Raw genomic sequence first — 13,395 nt, 5'->3', positions numbered from 1 at the left:
TTCAGCTGTTCCTTATAACAAAGTTTTAAGTTCTTTGACACTCTGGGCCACTCAGTGAAGTTGATACAATATTGTTCCCATATTTGTATATTTTTTAAAACTAGTAAAATTTCAAAAGAAATTGGATAATTTAAATAAGGTTGTTGGGCCGGCCCCGTGGCTTAGCGGTTAAGTGCTCGCGCTCTGCTGCTGGCTGCCAGGGTTCGGATCCCGGGTGGGCACTGACGCACCGCTTCTCCGGCCATGCTGAGGCCGCGTCCCACATACAGCAACTAGAAGGATGTGCAGCTATGACATACAACTATCTACTGGGGCTTTGGGAGAAAAATAAATAAATAAGGTTGTTAATTTTTTATTTTTCTAAATAAACCATTTTTTAAAAAATCTGTCATTAGTATTTCACAAAACAAAATGCATTTCAATATTCTGAAAGTACTAAGTATACAGTCTCAGAATAAAACAGACAAGAAAGGTCTGTGGGAAATTTACACCAATATTTTTGTAATGTATCAGCATTAGAAAGTCATTGGTCTATCTCTCTCCAAGTTTTGAGCCAAGAAGTTAAATTGCAGATATGGTCTTACTAGGTGCAGAATTGAAGGTGACAATCACCAACTGCTTTCTGGCTACTATACCCCTATTAATGCATTGTAAAATGTGCCAGATTTTATCTTACCTTTCTTCTTCTCTCTTTGATTTTGCAGCATTAAATTATGTCACTTGAGAAAAGAAAAGATGAAGTAAGATTCAGGATTCCTGCTTAATATGAGTATAACTCTGCTAAAGGAATGCTATAAGCTATGAATTCTGATGCCAAGGATAGGACAAAATTCAATCTCAACGTATGTGCATATGATGGAAAGTCAGCTATATAATAGAACCTCATAATTATTTCAATGATAAATACTCCCAGAAGAGTCTGAAGAGAACATTGGAGGGGCCATGGGGACACAAAAACAGAAATATAACCAATTATTCAATTATATAAAACCTGAATTGGAAATTATTTTAAAGCAAGCTCTGTTATTTTCAAGCATAGCACATAAAAACAAAAATGAATTCCTTATAGGATAATGGCTGCCCCCTAATTTCTAAGCACTCCACAAATCCTCATTAAAAACCATACAGGCCAAGAAATAGAGTAAATAAAATCATCCACAGCATTATAAGGAGATGAGACAATTAAAAACTCCGCTTTACATGTAAGTGCATAAGCATCCAAGACCAGAAGCTCCAATGGGAACTGTTCAAAAAGAGCAATACAGCAGGGGCCTAGTGGTGACTGAAGACACGTAATATTAACTAGGTTCACCCTCAGAAGGAGAGGACTCCTGGCGGAGAGGAAGTACTGAGAGACATGATAAATGAGAGCAATGGCTACTGGGGAGTCAAAAAGAAGAGGCTAAGACCAAAGGTGGCAGTTTTAAAAAGGCACATCTTTGGAGGAGAACCTTAGAAGGAGAACCTTTGGAGGCACCTTAGAAGGAGGTAGTGTCACTTAAAGGCTTGTCAGAGAAGGAAGCAACTGAAGACAAAGGCCCTACTGAAACAAGATAGAACAATGGGTAAGGAGGATGCTGGCATTTACTTAAAAAATTCCATTTCACAGTAGCAACAAAAGAGGGTGCTCTTGAACAAAGAGACTAAAGAAGCCATCCAAACCTCATTCTATATCATTGGTCCAGTAAAATCCATTACAACTAACCTGAACAAAAAAAAGAACCCAGCATCCATACCAAGTTACTTATATGGAATTAAAAAAGTGAAAAACTTTTTGGCAGATGAGAACACACCAAAAACCCTAGCAATAAAACAGAGGAAAGATGTAACACAAAGCCCGAACACAAATTAAAAATAACTAAATAACAAATGCAGACATAAAAGAACACCTCAAATCAGATATTCAAATTTTAAAATAGAGAGGACAAACAATAGGAAGATATAAAACAGGAACAGATTGAACTTAAGAAACAGAAAAAAAAACCCCACAAAACTATCCCAGAAATGAAGACTAAATTACAAGATATATGATCTAAAGAGAAAACAGGAATACTTCTCAAACAAATGGAAAAGAAACAGAGGTGAAAAGAATCGAAGGAAAAGTAATGGATATAAAAGCGAGGCCAAAAAGATTCAACAGGCAAAGATCACTGAAGAAAGAAACAACAGAACAGAATACTTAAAGCTATAATTTTTGAATTAAAAGAAAATATCAATCTACATTCTGAAACCACATACCAGGGAAAATTTATCCAGTATAGTTGACAGGGACATATCCTAATAAAACAATTCAATTTTACAGATAAAGGAAAAACCCCTCAGATCTCCAGAAAGACAGACTAAGCCTTCCATAAAGAAAAGAAAATCAGATTGGCATCAGCAACATATAAGCAAGACAACAGCAAGGCAATATTTTCAAGAAACTTAAGATGTGAGTCAAGAATTTTATATTCAGCCAAGCTGTCCTTCAAATATCAAGGCTATAGGAAAACAGTTTTAACATGTAAGAACTTAAGAGATTCCACAAGCATTACTGAGGAATCTCTACCAGACAATGAGCTTCATCCAACCAAGAGATGACTGGGTAAACTTTAGCAAAAGGTCTGCTGGTAAATATTAACTATACTTTATTATAGAACTAAATTTAAAACAAAGTATCAATGAGTGTGGAAGAATATTATGTAAAATGACATGCTCTCACAAAGTAAAAATAACTTTAAAAAGTCAAAGGAAAAGAGACATAGGAGAAAAAGTAAAGTAGAATAAGCTCATTCACTGCTTCACACATAAGAAAATAAGACTCAACAGATTTAATTTAAAGCTGACAAATCAAATAGCAGAAGCATAAATAAGAAAAAAAGACGACGCTGGTTCCATGGTATAGTGGTTAAGTTGGTGTGCTCCACTTCAGTGGCCCAGGTTTGCAGGTTTGGATCCTGGGCGAGGACCTACACCACTTGTCAAGCCATGATGCTGTGCCTACATACAAAACAGAGGAAGATAGGCACAGGTGTTAGCTCAGGGCTAATCTTCCTGAAGCAAAAAAAAAGAGGAAGATTGGCAACAGATGTTAGCTCAGAGCCAATCTTCCTCATCAAAAAAAAAAAAGAAAAGGGCCGGCCCCGTGGCTTAGTGGTTAAGTGCGTGTGCTCCGCTGCTGGCGGCTCGGGTTCGGATCCTGGGCGCGCACCAACGCACCACTTCTCTGGCCACGCTGAGGCCACGTCCCACATACAGCAACTAAAAGGATGTGCAACTATGACACACAACTATCTACTGGGGCTTTGGGGGGAAAATAAATAAATAAAAATTAAAAAAAAAAAAAAAAGAAAAGATGGGCTGGCCCGGTGGCACAAGCAGTTACGTGTGTACGCTCCACTGTGGCGGCCCGGGGTTCGCCAGTTCAGATCCCAGGCGCGCACCAATGCACCACTTGGCAAGCCACGCTGTGGCGGCGTCCCATATAAAGTAGAGGAAGATGGGCATGGATGTTAGCCCAGGGCCAGTCTTCCTCAGCAAAAAAAGAGGAAGATTGGCAGATGCTGGCTCAGGGCCGATCCTCCTCACAAAGAAAAAAAGAAAAAAGAAAAACAGAGGTTTAAGGGAATTTTTTAAAGGTATAAAAATAAAGATAACTAACCAGAACAAAAATATAAACCTTCCAAAATACAAAAAAATATACAAAACAAAATAAAATTATCAAACAGAATACAGGACACATGGTAAGGATAACATAAAATAATGAGATCAATTCAATGAAAAAGCTAAAGTTCTTAAGAGACTACACTACACCTATAATAGACCAAGTACTACTAGTACACATGCTTTACTATTTGCCAGGCACTTTCATACATATTTCACTACCTGACCAGTGAGGTACGTCAGAAAACTATTCTTTTTCCCTTTTGACTCAGATTTACAGAGTCTTAAAATGGTAAGGGATAAAGTAAAGCAGAGTCAGCATTCAAATCTGGAATCTTTCTATTGTTCTTTCCATGCCAGGTTTCCCCGTTGAGCATCAAAACTGTCTCAGAACACAAACTGAAGAAATGTGTACTAGTTTATTTCCTTGTTTTTAAAACATTACTTAGTCTCCCCACAAAAATCTTTAGAGTGAATCAGCCTGAAACTTTTGATACTCTAGGTACAAAGCTGCTTCTAACAAACAAAACATCGAAAGAAGTTTAAGTCTCCTTAGAGGCAGTGGCAATAAGATAGCAAAGAAGGTGACAATATCTCAGGTACTAGATGCAAGACATTCTGGCTTAATAAAGAGTCACACTTCAGAGTAAAGGATGAGCTACCCAAACCCAGGTTGTGTGATCTTTACATCACTAAGTTAGATAACGTACAGTCAGTCAGGCTATAATGCTTGTTTTGAAAACACACATTTGCTCCAACATGACTGATATATTAGGGAACATTTGAGCATACTAAACTTCAAATTTCATGTTTGCTTCTCTGCAATTTTGTACTGCAGAAATACTAGGTGAACACAGAAAACAGCACCCAGCCGAAACGAGCCACATCATAGGCATACACAGCACAAACACACACCTGAAACATCTACCAGACACTCAGTTCACCTTGTGTGTTATGAGCCACACTCATCCACATCTGGTATTACTACTTTCCCTCAGGTTTCAGAAAATTTTCCTTCCATCACTTCACGCAATCCTTCTGACACCCATTTCCACAAGCAAACTTCAGGTCTTTCCCAAGGTAAAGTGCAGTATTTACATGGTAGTATTTACGTATTCGTCAACCACTTAACATATGCAAAACTTGCTATCATTTTTATTAGGTTCTTATCTTTGTTTTTAATTTGTCACTAACAAAGTTTTTGAGTGTTGTACCCAACCCCATTTTTCCCACAAGCCCTGTGGTTTTTCATTGCGTGACTCTGCATAGTGCAATGACTTTTAGGAACCCATATGTCCTGATATAGCATGACTGACGGTATATAGAGCAATTAGAAATATACTTTTAACAATGTAATCATAAGTATTGGCTATACATATAATTTCCTTAAAGTAGTGATGCAATGTTTATATCAGTTAATGTGTAAAAAGCCTAATATAAAATCTGGCACAAAATAGATGCTCAATAAATGCCAATTTACTAGATTTCCCCCTTCTTAAAAGATTCTGATTCAGTTTCCAAGCACTGATAATCAAAGATGATCTTGTAATCTCCAATGAGATCTCTCTGAAAAATAAAGAGTATCATATTAAATATGGAAGCCATTATCATAAGTGGAAAAAAAAATTTTTAATTGGAACAACCACCATGTGTGGAAGTAGACAACCAACCCTAAGGCTTTTTTTTCCAGGTCTATATTTTTATTTTTATTTATTTTTATTTTTTACTTTTCTGCTAAGGAAGATCCACCCTGAGCTAACATCTGTTGCCAATCTTCCTCTTTTTGTACAGAGCCGCTGCCACAGCATGGCCACTGACAGATGACAGGTATAGGTCTGTGCCCGGGGAACCGAACCTGGGCCACTGAAGTAGAGTGCACCAAACTTAACCACTAGGCCACCGGGGCTGGCCCTCCAGGTCTATATTTTTAAAAGTAAACTTTAATTTCTCTTTTTATGTACAATCAGATAAAACAACTCTTAGAGATGACACACAGGAATGTTTAAATAATCTCTATAATAAAATCAAATGAGGGCCAGCCCCGTGGCTTAGCGGTTAAGTGCGCGTGCTCTGCTACTGGCGGCCCAGGTTCGGATCCTGGGCGCGCACCGATGCACCACTTCTCCGGCCACACTGAGACCGCGTCCCACATACAGCAACTAGAAGGATGTGCAACTATGACTTACAACTATCTACTGGGGCTCTGGGGGAAAAAAAAGGAGGAGGATTGGCAATGGATGTTAGCTCAGGGCTGATCTTCCTCATACACACACACAAAAAAAACATTAAGTAGAAAAAAAAAAATTAAGTAATAAAATCAAATGAAACCTTTAACACTAAAAATATCACTAGCTTCAAATAAAATTATAATTTCCCCATTAGGTTTTAGAAATTTCAAATTATCTCAACTGAAAATGTGTTCCTATTATACTAACCAAAGAAAATCTCAGTGGAATAAAGCATACCAGGTAACAAAAACATTAACCTCTCCATCATTTATCTCTATACTGCAATTTTTATTTTACTTTTAAATAACCAAAAAGATTGCTTTTATTAAATTAAAATTTTAAGGAATTACTTTAATTCTAAATTAAGTAGTGAACAATATAATTCATATCTTACCTAAGGGGAAAAACCACACGCAACAAGTTAAACTAGTTTTTTTAAAGTTACAACTTCAATACAAGTTTGTACAGCATGCATCATAAAACAGCTTAGATGTAAGTATAAAGCTGACATTCCAGCGGAAGTTCCCAAAAGTCAATAATACAATCATAGCATGAAGTTCCCTCCCCTCCATACCCTAATATTAATACTAAGAACCATCACTCTTTTAAACCTCTTCACTTGCTCTTCTTACCATCAGCACTGGCAACAGACATTCAAAACCATTTTTCACTAAGAATTTTAAGTTTTTTCTCTCTTCAATAGAGCTATTGCCTATAAATAGAGAGCAAAGTTGTATTTAGATGTGAAAGCTGATGGTTGGCTAGGCTCAATGATTAGTTAAGTGGCTTGCTCTGCCACCAGCTTCCTAGCAGCATACTTTTCCAAATTCCAAGAATTCAACTTGATTTTTTTTTGTGTGTGTGAGGAAGATCAGCCCTGAGTTAACATCCATGCTAATCCTCCTCTTTTTGCTGAGGAAGACTGGCTCTGAGCTAACATCTATTGCCAATCCTCCTCTTTTTTCCCCCAAAGCCCCAGTAGATAGTTGTACGTCATAGCTGCACATCCTTCTAGTTGCTGTATGTGGGACGCGGCCTCAGCATGGCCGGAGAAGCGGTACGTCAGCGCGCGCCCGGAATCCGAACCCGGGCCGCCAGCATCAGAGCGTGCACACTTAACCGCTAAGCCACGGGGCTGGCCCCTCAACTTGATTTTTAAGTTTTCTGAAAAACACTCACAAAACAACTCTAAACTACAAATTTTTTCCCTTCTAATATTTTATATTCCTGTTTCATAATATCATATGCAGTGGTTCTCACCCCTGATTTTATGTCAGAATCAGTTGTGGAGCTTTATCAAACTACCAATGACTGAGCCTTACTATCTGATTTAGCAGGATTCTCATGACAAATCTCCTCCTTTAATCCAGATGCCATTTTTCCTCCAATGCTAAAACAACCAAAAAAGAAACAATAAAATTTTCCTCTTATTATGCTTTTGTAAAAGGAGAAAGGCCATATAAACAAATAAATACTATGAGTCATTCATAAACGAAACCTCCAAGGTCTTACCAGGTAATACAGGTTCTGCCTGATATCCTACAATTACCTCATATAATAATGTACTCTACGATGCCAAGGCCCACCTTAACCAACTTCTCCAAAAATCTTTATGCAAGCACACAATCAAAAGATCTTTCTCTCTTGCCCTACACTGTTTCAACACCCATTTCATGCAACAAATATTTATTAAATATCTATTACGGTACATTATTCTAACCAATGAGGGTACAGCAATTAACAGAACAAAGTCCCTATCCTCATAAAACCTACATTTTAATTGTGGAAGACGTGATAAACAAATTACTTATAAAGATATGTCAGATGGTGCTAAGTGATATGGAGAAAAATAAAGCAAGGAAGAAAATAAAAAGTTTGAGCTGAGGTGGACTTCTGGTCACAGAAGGCCTCTATATAACATTTACAGGACATCTGAGCAGAATTCTAAAAAAAAAAAAAAGGAAGAAGAAATGAGCCATGCAGGTATCTGGAGGAAAAAGTTCTGTACAAACAGCCCTTTGCATATGATCCCTTAAATGTCCTAGCTTTTTATGTCCAAAACCACTTTTATGAACAAAGATATATTTGAATCAATGCTCTGTGAGAACTGCATTATCAGAAACAGAAAAATTAAAGGAAATAAGAATGCACACTAAGCAAAGAGACCCCTTCAGTCAACGCCAGTTGGCCATTAGCTCTCCAGTCCTCCCATCATACAGGGCACCATGTCTGCCTCTGTGGAAACTTTTAACCAGTGCTTCAAAGTAATAGTTGGGATGGCAACTCTATTATCATCAAATAACTTAGTCTCTGTATTCCCCAATAATGACCCACGACTTCAAGGCTTTGAAATACCTGCAGAATTGATCATTAAAATTCAGTTCCCTATTACGTTTTTCTGCACAAACAAGTATTTTAACCTACTCTCTTAACCCAAAAGAATCATTTTTGAAACATTTCAGGTATCTAACAAAATAAAGCATTTACAAAAATATATATGCTTTTGTCAATTTAAATAAAAACATATTTATTTGCTCATTCATACTACTCTCCACTCCAGAAAGGATTTAGGGCAGAAATGAAAAATAAAAGAAAAACAGTGAATTTACCACATTATCAAAAGGTTTTTTCCTCTCCTAAGATTTTTAGACTTTTAAAAAAAGTATTTTGTGAGTTTTATAAGAATATAGTATATTTACCTTATAGCAAAATTGCATTTCATTTTCTAGTACACTTTTAAACAGAAATTTATTCTAGTTTAAACATTTGATTACCTACTGTGTACAGAAGAAAGGGGGCTTTAGAACAGGTAAAACTTTGTTTCCTTTTCTTGTTTTTTTCTTTGTTATAGTCTAAACACAGGCAGTACAGGCAAAAGTATATTAAAACCAATTTCAAGATTACTGTCCACACTCAGTTGCAAAGCTAGAATTGTCACATAGAAATTTAAGTCAGCTGACCTTCCATGTGCATACGGGAATCTACTTGTTTACAATTCCTAATTTTAATTTCATCTACATCTAAATCCAACCTAAGTATCATTAGCTGTAGAAACAGCACTTTTTCCAAAAGCAATAAATCATATGAAATAATTTACCTACAATATGTGTAGGTATCTACAATATGTATAGCTACCTAACAGTTATTATAACTCCTTTACTAACAAAGAACTCACTCCACCTACGCCTCTCCCCTCAAAACTAGATAAACAGTAGGTAGGTGTGATGTAAATGCTGTGAAAAAAAAGGTTGATTCCTGACACGACCACTAGCTGTTAACCTTAATCTCAGTCTGTTCCTTAACAAAAATGTCCCCACCTTGAGAAGTTTTGAGAAAAAAAAATTGTACAAAGTGCACTGTCCAAAATGGTAACCATTCACATGCAGCTATTTGAATTTAAATTTAAATTAATTAAAATTAAAAATTCAGTTCCACAATTGCACTAGCCATATTTCAAGTGTACAACAGCCATATATGGCTAATGGCTATCATACTGGACACAACAGATACAGAACATTTCCATCACTGCAAAGTTCTATTGTGCAGTACAAGTGGTAAATTTTCAGTAAATCACAAATATTATCACTATGCTAAACTAACTTCTCTTTTTTTTGTGTGTGAGGAAGATCAGCCCTGAGCTAACATCCATGCTAATCCTCCTCTTTTTGCTGAGGAAGACCGGCCCTGAGCTAACATCTATTGCCAACACTCCTCATTTTCCCCTTTTTTCCCCCAAAGCCCCAGTAGATAGTTGTATGTCATAGTTGCACATCCTTCTAGTTGCTGTATGTGGGACACGGCCTCAGCATGGCCGGAGAAGTGGTGTGTCAGTGCACGCCCGGGATCCGAACCCAGGCCGCCGGTAGCGGAGAGCGCGCACTTAACCGCTAAGCCACGGGGCCGGCCCTAAACTAACTTCTCTTACCATTTTTCTAGGAAAGGAAAATTCTGTCCTTTAGACTTTTAACTAACAACATAAATCATTAAGGCAAAAGCCCAAAAATAGATTAACGATGTACAATATTTTAAGTACTCCCAACTTAGATTTTTTTCTTATAGCTCACATTAACATCTGAAGAGAAAAAAGAGAAGAAAGCAGCAGTAGCAACCTTGACTGCAACGCATTAGGGTACATTCAACTTTTCCAAGTGGACTAAAATCTAAAAAGGTGTGGATTTTGTTCTACCCTGGCAATCTCATTTCTCCTACCCTTAACCTATATCCTAAGAAAGTGATGTAGAGACCTGGTAACACCCCTTCAAACTATTTAGATAAACAGCATCAAGAGTAAGTAAAGCCACAATTTTCTAATGACTTAGTTTTTTCCAAATTGTTAAAATAGTGTGTAATTACAACAACAAAAAAGCTTATGGCAAACACAAATAACTTTTTTTTAAACCAAACTCCCACATAATATATATCACATTAAATTCATCCCCCAACCTTTCTCTAGACAAATTATCGACAAAACACATTTTGCAGACATTTTGACTAACTTATGACAATGCTTTAGTCAGAAAACAGGAGAGCAACATGGAAAAAAATATGGGCCAAATATGTAACAAAATTGAATTTTAGGTATCAACTAGACTAGAACAAGCCAGGCAAATCCACCACAGAAACTCTGAAATTTTTTGCAAACTGATATGTAAGCCAGGTTTCCTTTGAAAAACTGAGGCAAAAACATACTTCATTATTTTGAAATTGAGGTTTCAAATTTAAAAAAAAATACAAACTAACTTCATTTCCTAACCAAGTTTACTACAAATAAGTATGGTACAACTAACAAAGTAACAGCTCAAAAACTGAATGCTGCTGGAATGATTTAACAATTACCAATCTAGCAACACTTAATTATAAGGCATTAGAGTATGCCAAACTTTTACCTTATTGGACAGGAGAAAAAAAGAAAGCTTAAAATCAAATGAGCTAACTATTACGAAACTGAGGAAGCAGAAGCAACTTTGAAAAAGCAAATACTAAATATAATTTTGCTTAGTAATATCTTCTTTCCTAATGGAAGAGACAAATAAGGACATTACATCCCCTTTTCTTTCATTGAGGATTCTCACATTTCTTCTGCATACACCTTGTCACAATAAATCCTTTAGCACTTTGATTTTAGCAATGAACTTAAAGGTTCTGCCCCACTATCACCAACCAAAAAAATTAAGATGTTTAATCATGGGGCTGGCCTGGTGGCATAGCAGTTAAGTTTGTGCACTCCACTTCGGTGGCTTGGGGTTTGCTGGTTCGGATCCTGGGCACAGACCTACACCCTGCTCATCAAGCCATGCTGAGGCGGCGTCCCACATAGAGCAACTAGAAGGATGTACAACTATGACATAGAACTACCCACTGGGACTTTGGGGAGAAAAAAGGAGGAAGACTGGCAACAGATGTTAGCTCAGGGTCAATAGTCCTCAAAAAAAAAAAAAAGATGCTTAATCAAAAATTGCTATTCTATGAATGGTTAAACAAACTGTGGCTAGTCCATATCACAGAATTCTACTCAGCAATAAAAAGGAACAAACTATTGATACACCCAACAGCTTGGATGAATTTCAAAGGAATTATGTTGCATAAAGAAAAGACGATTCTAAAAAGTTATATATTGTATGATTCTCTTTAGTAAACATTCTTGAAATAACAAAATTATAGAAACAGAGAACAGATTAGCAGTGGTTGTCAGGTTTGGGGTAGAAGGGATGGGAGGAAGGTGGGAGAGTGTGGTTCTAAAAAGGCAACAGAGGGATCCTTGTGCTCATGGAACTGTTCTATACACTGACTGTAGTGGTGGTTATGTAAACTACACATGTGATAACACTGCATAAAACTAAATACCCAAATTAGTACAGGTAAAATGGAGAAATCTGAATAAGATTGGCAGATCATATCAATGTTATGATATTGAACTACAGTTCTGCAAGGCAGTAGCATTGGGGAAACTGGGTAAAGGGTACAAAGGATCTCTCTGTATTATTTCTTAAAACTACATGTGACTCTACAGTTATCTCAATAAAAAGTTTGATTTTTTAAAAAGTGCTACTGTAGCAGCTGGGGGGATATAAATACGAACTGTATATTAGACAATATTAGAGAAGGATTGTTAACAGTACTATGGACAAGACAATGTCCTTATTCTTAGGAGATGCTTGTTGAAGCATTTAGGGATGAAGTATCATGTCTGCAACTTACCTGTAACTCTTTTACACGAATGAAGAGACAGAGAAAGCAAATCTGGCAAAAGGTTAAATATTAAACTTAGGTAAAGAGCCCTCCTTGTACTCTTCTCTCTACTTTTCAGTTTGAATTTTTTCAAAATAAAGAGTGAGGGGGGGGTTTGGGGTAAGAATAAAGAGAAATTGCTATTCCAAAACTATGTTATCCTCGAAGCTACCCACCAATTAGTCTTTTAAAATGTTTAAAATTAAATAAACTGTTCTGGTAAAACTATGCTATTGTCCCACCCACACTCCAATTAGTCTTAACACAAAACAAAAAAATGGCAATATGGATTTCAAGGTAACTAAGGGTTGGACTGTAACTAAGTTACAATCTTAAGAGTTGGATGTAACTTTCTAATACGTTTTTCAACACGAATTGACTAAATCTGTAGGGCATATAGATATTTTTGTAAAATCAAAGTTAGTTCAACATAGATTACTCTTTCTTATTTCTAGAAAAACTGGATCCCCAGAGTTGTTCTACTTTCCAAACAAGTGAAATAAATTTAAACTAGCAAGGGAAAAAGCTAACACTTCCAACACACACTCCAAATTTTAAGTCTTAAGTTTGGCAAATACAGTTTCACAAAGAAATGTATGCAGGATAGGGGCAACTCACACACTAAATGCCAAACAAAAACTGTGCTACAATGTATTAATTATAGCGCCAAGGCTACAAGACATATATTACAATGTAAACAGTCCCTCCAATATCATTTATGATATTAAAAAAATGCAAACTGCACACATTTGAAATGTAGGGAACAAGTGAGCTTGAGCTAGTGTCAAAAAGATCCATCTCAAAAGTTCTTATATTCTCTTTTCTCTGCTGGTAAATTTTTGCATCAGTGTTAATACACTTTAGTCTACAAGAAAATCCGTGTCTACAACGACTCAACTAAAAGCTCTTAACTTTTCACTTCCTATGGGACCGCCCCCTCGCAATGCGCCCCACCTCCCGAGGAGGGTGGTGGGGTGGGGCTGTTTCCCGCTCGGAAACTAAGAAATAGATGTCTCTTCCCTACTCCAGAACCGAGGAAAAAAGAGAGGACGAGAAGTTGCAGACTCGAGTATGCAACTTACTACAAGGAGGTAGTCGTTTAGAAAGCCTCCTTTCCTCTTCCGAACTCCTTCCTTCCTTCCCTCCTCCCAGGTCATTCAGTGACCCCGGGCCGGGCGGAGACAGGTGAATGCCAAGAGGAGAGGAAGAGGGAGGGACGGACGATGGAGGGAGAGCCGCGCTTGAGCAATGAATGAGCTGTGCCGCAGCCGCACCACCTGTTCCTTCCAAGGGTGCT

General features: G+C 37.2%; 1 protein-coding gene across 3 annotated transcripts in view; it reads right to left on the bottom strand.

Moving 5' to 3' along the window:
- The window catches only part of NAA15 (N-alpha-acetyltransferase 15, NatA auxiliary subunit), a 77,390-nt gene that overhangs the window by 63,284 nt on the left and 711 nt on the right, over positions 1-13,395 (bottom strand). The window lies entirely within an intron of this gene.

This window comes from Diceros bicornis, chromosome 11 (genome assembly GCF_020826845.1).
Source record: "Diceros bicornis minor isolate mBicDic1 chromosome 11, mDicBic1.mat.cur, whole genome shotgun sequence".
Classification (NCBI taxonomy): domain Eukaryota; kingdom Metazoa; phylum Chordata; class Mammalia; order Perissodactyla; family Rhinocerotidae; genus Diceros; species Diceros bicornis.
The sequence above is the reverse complement of the archived record's forward strand: the minus strand, read 5'-3'. Positions and strand labels throughout refer to the sequence as shown.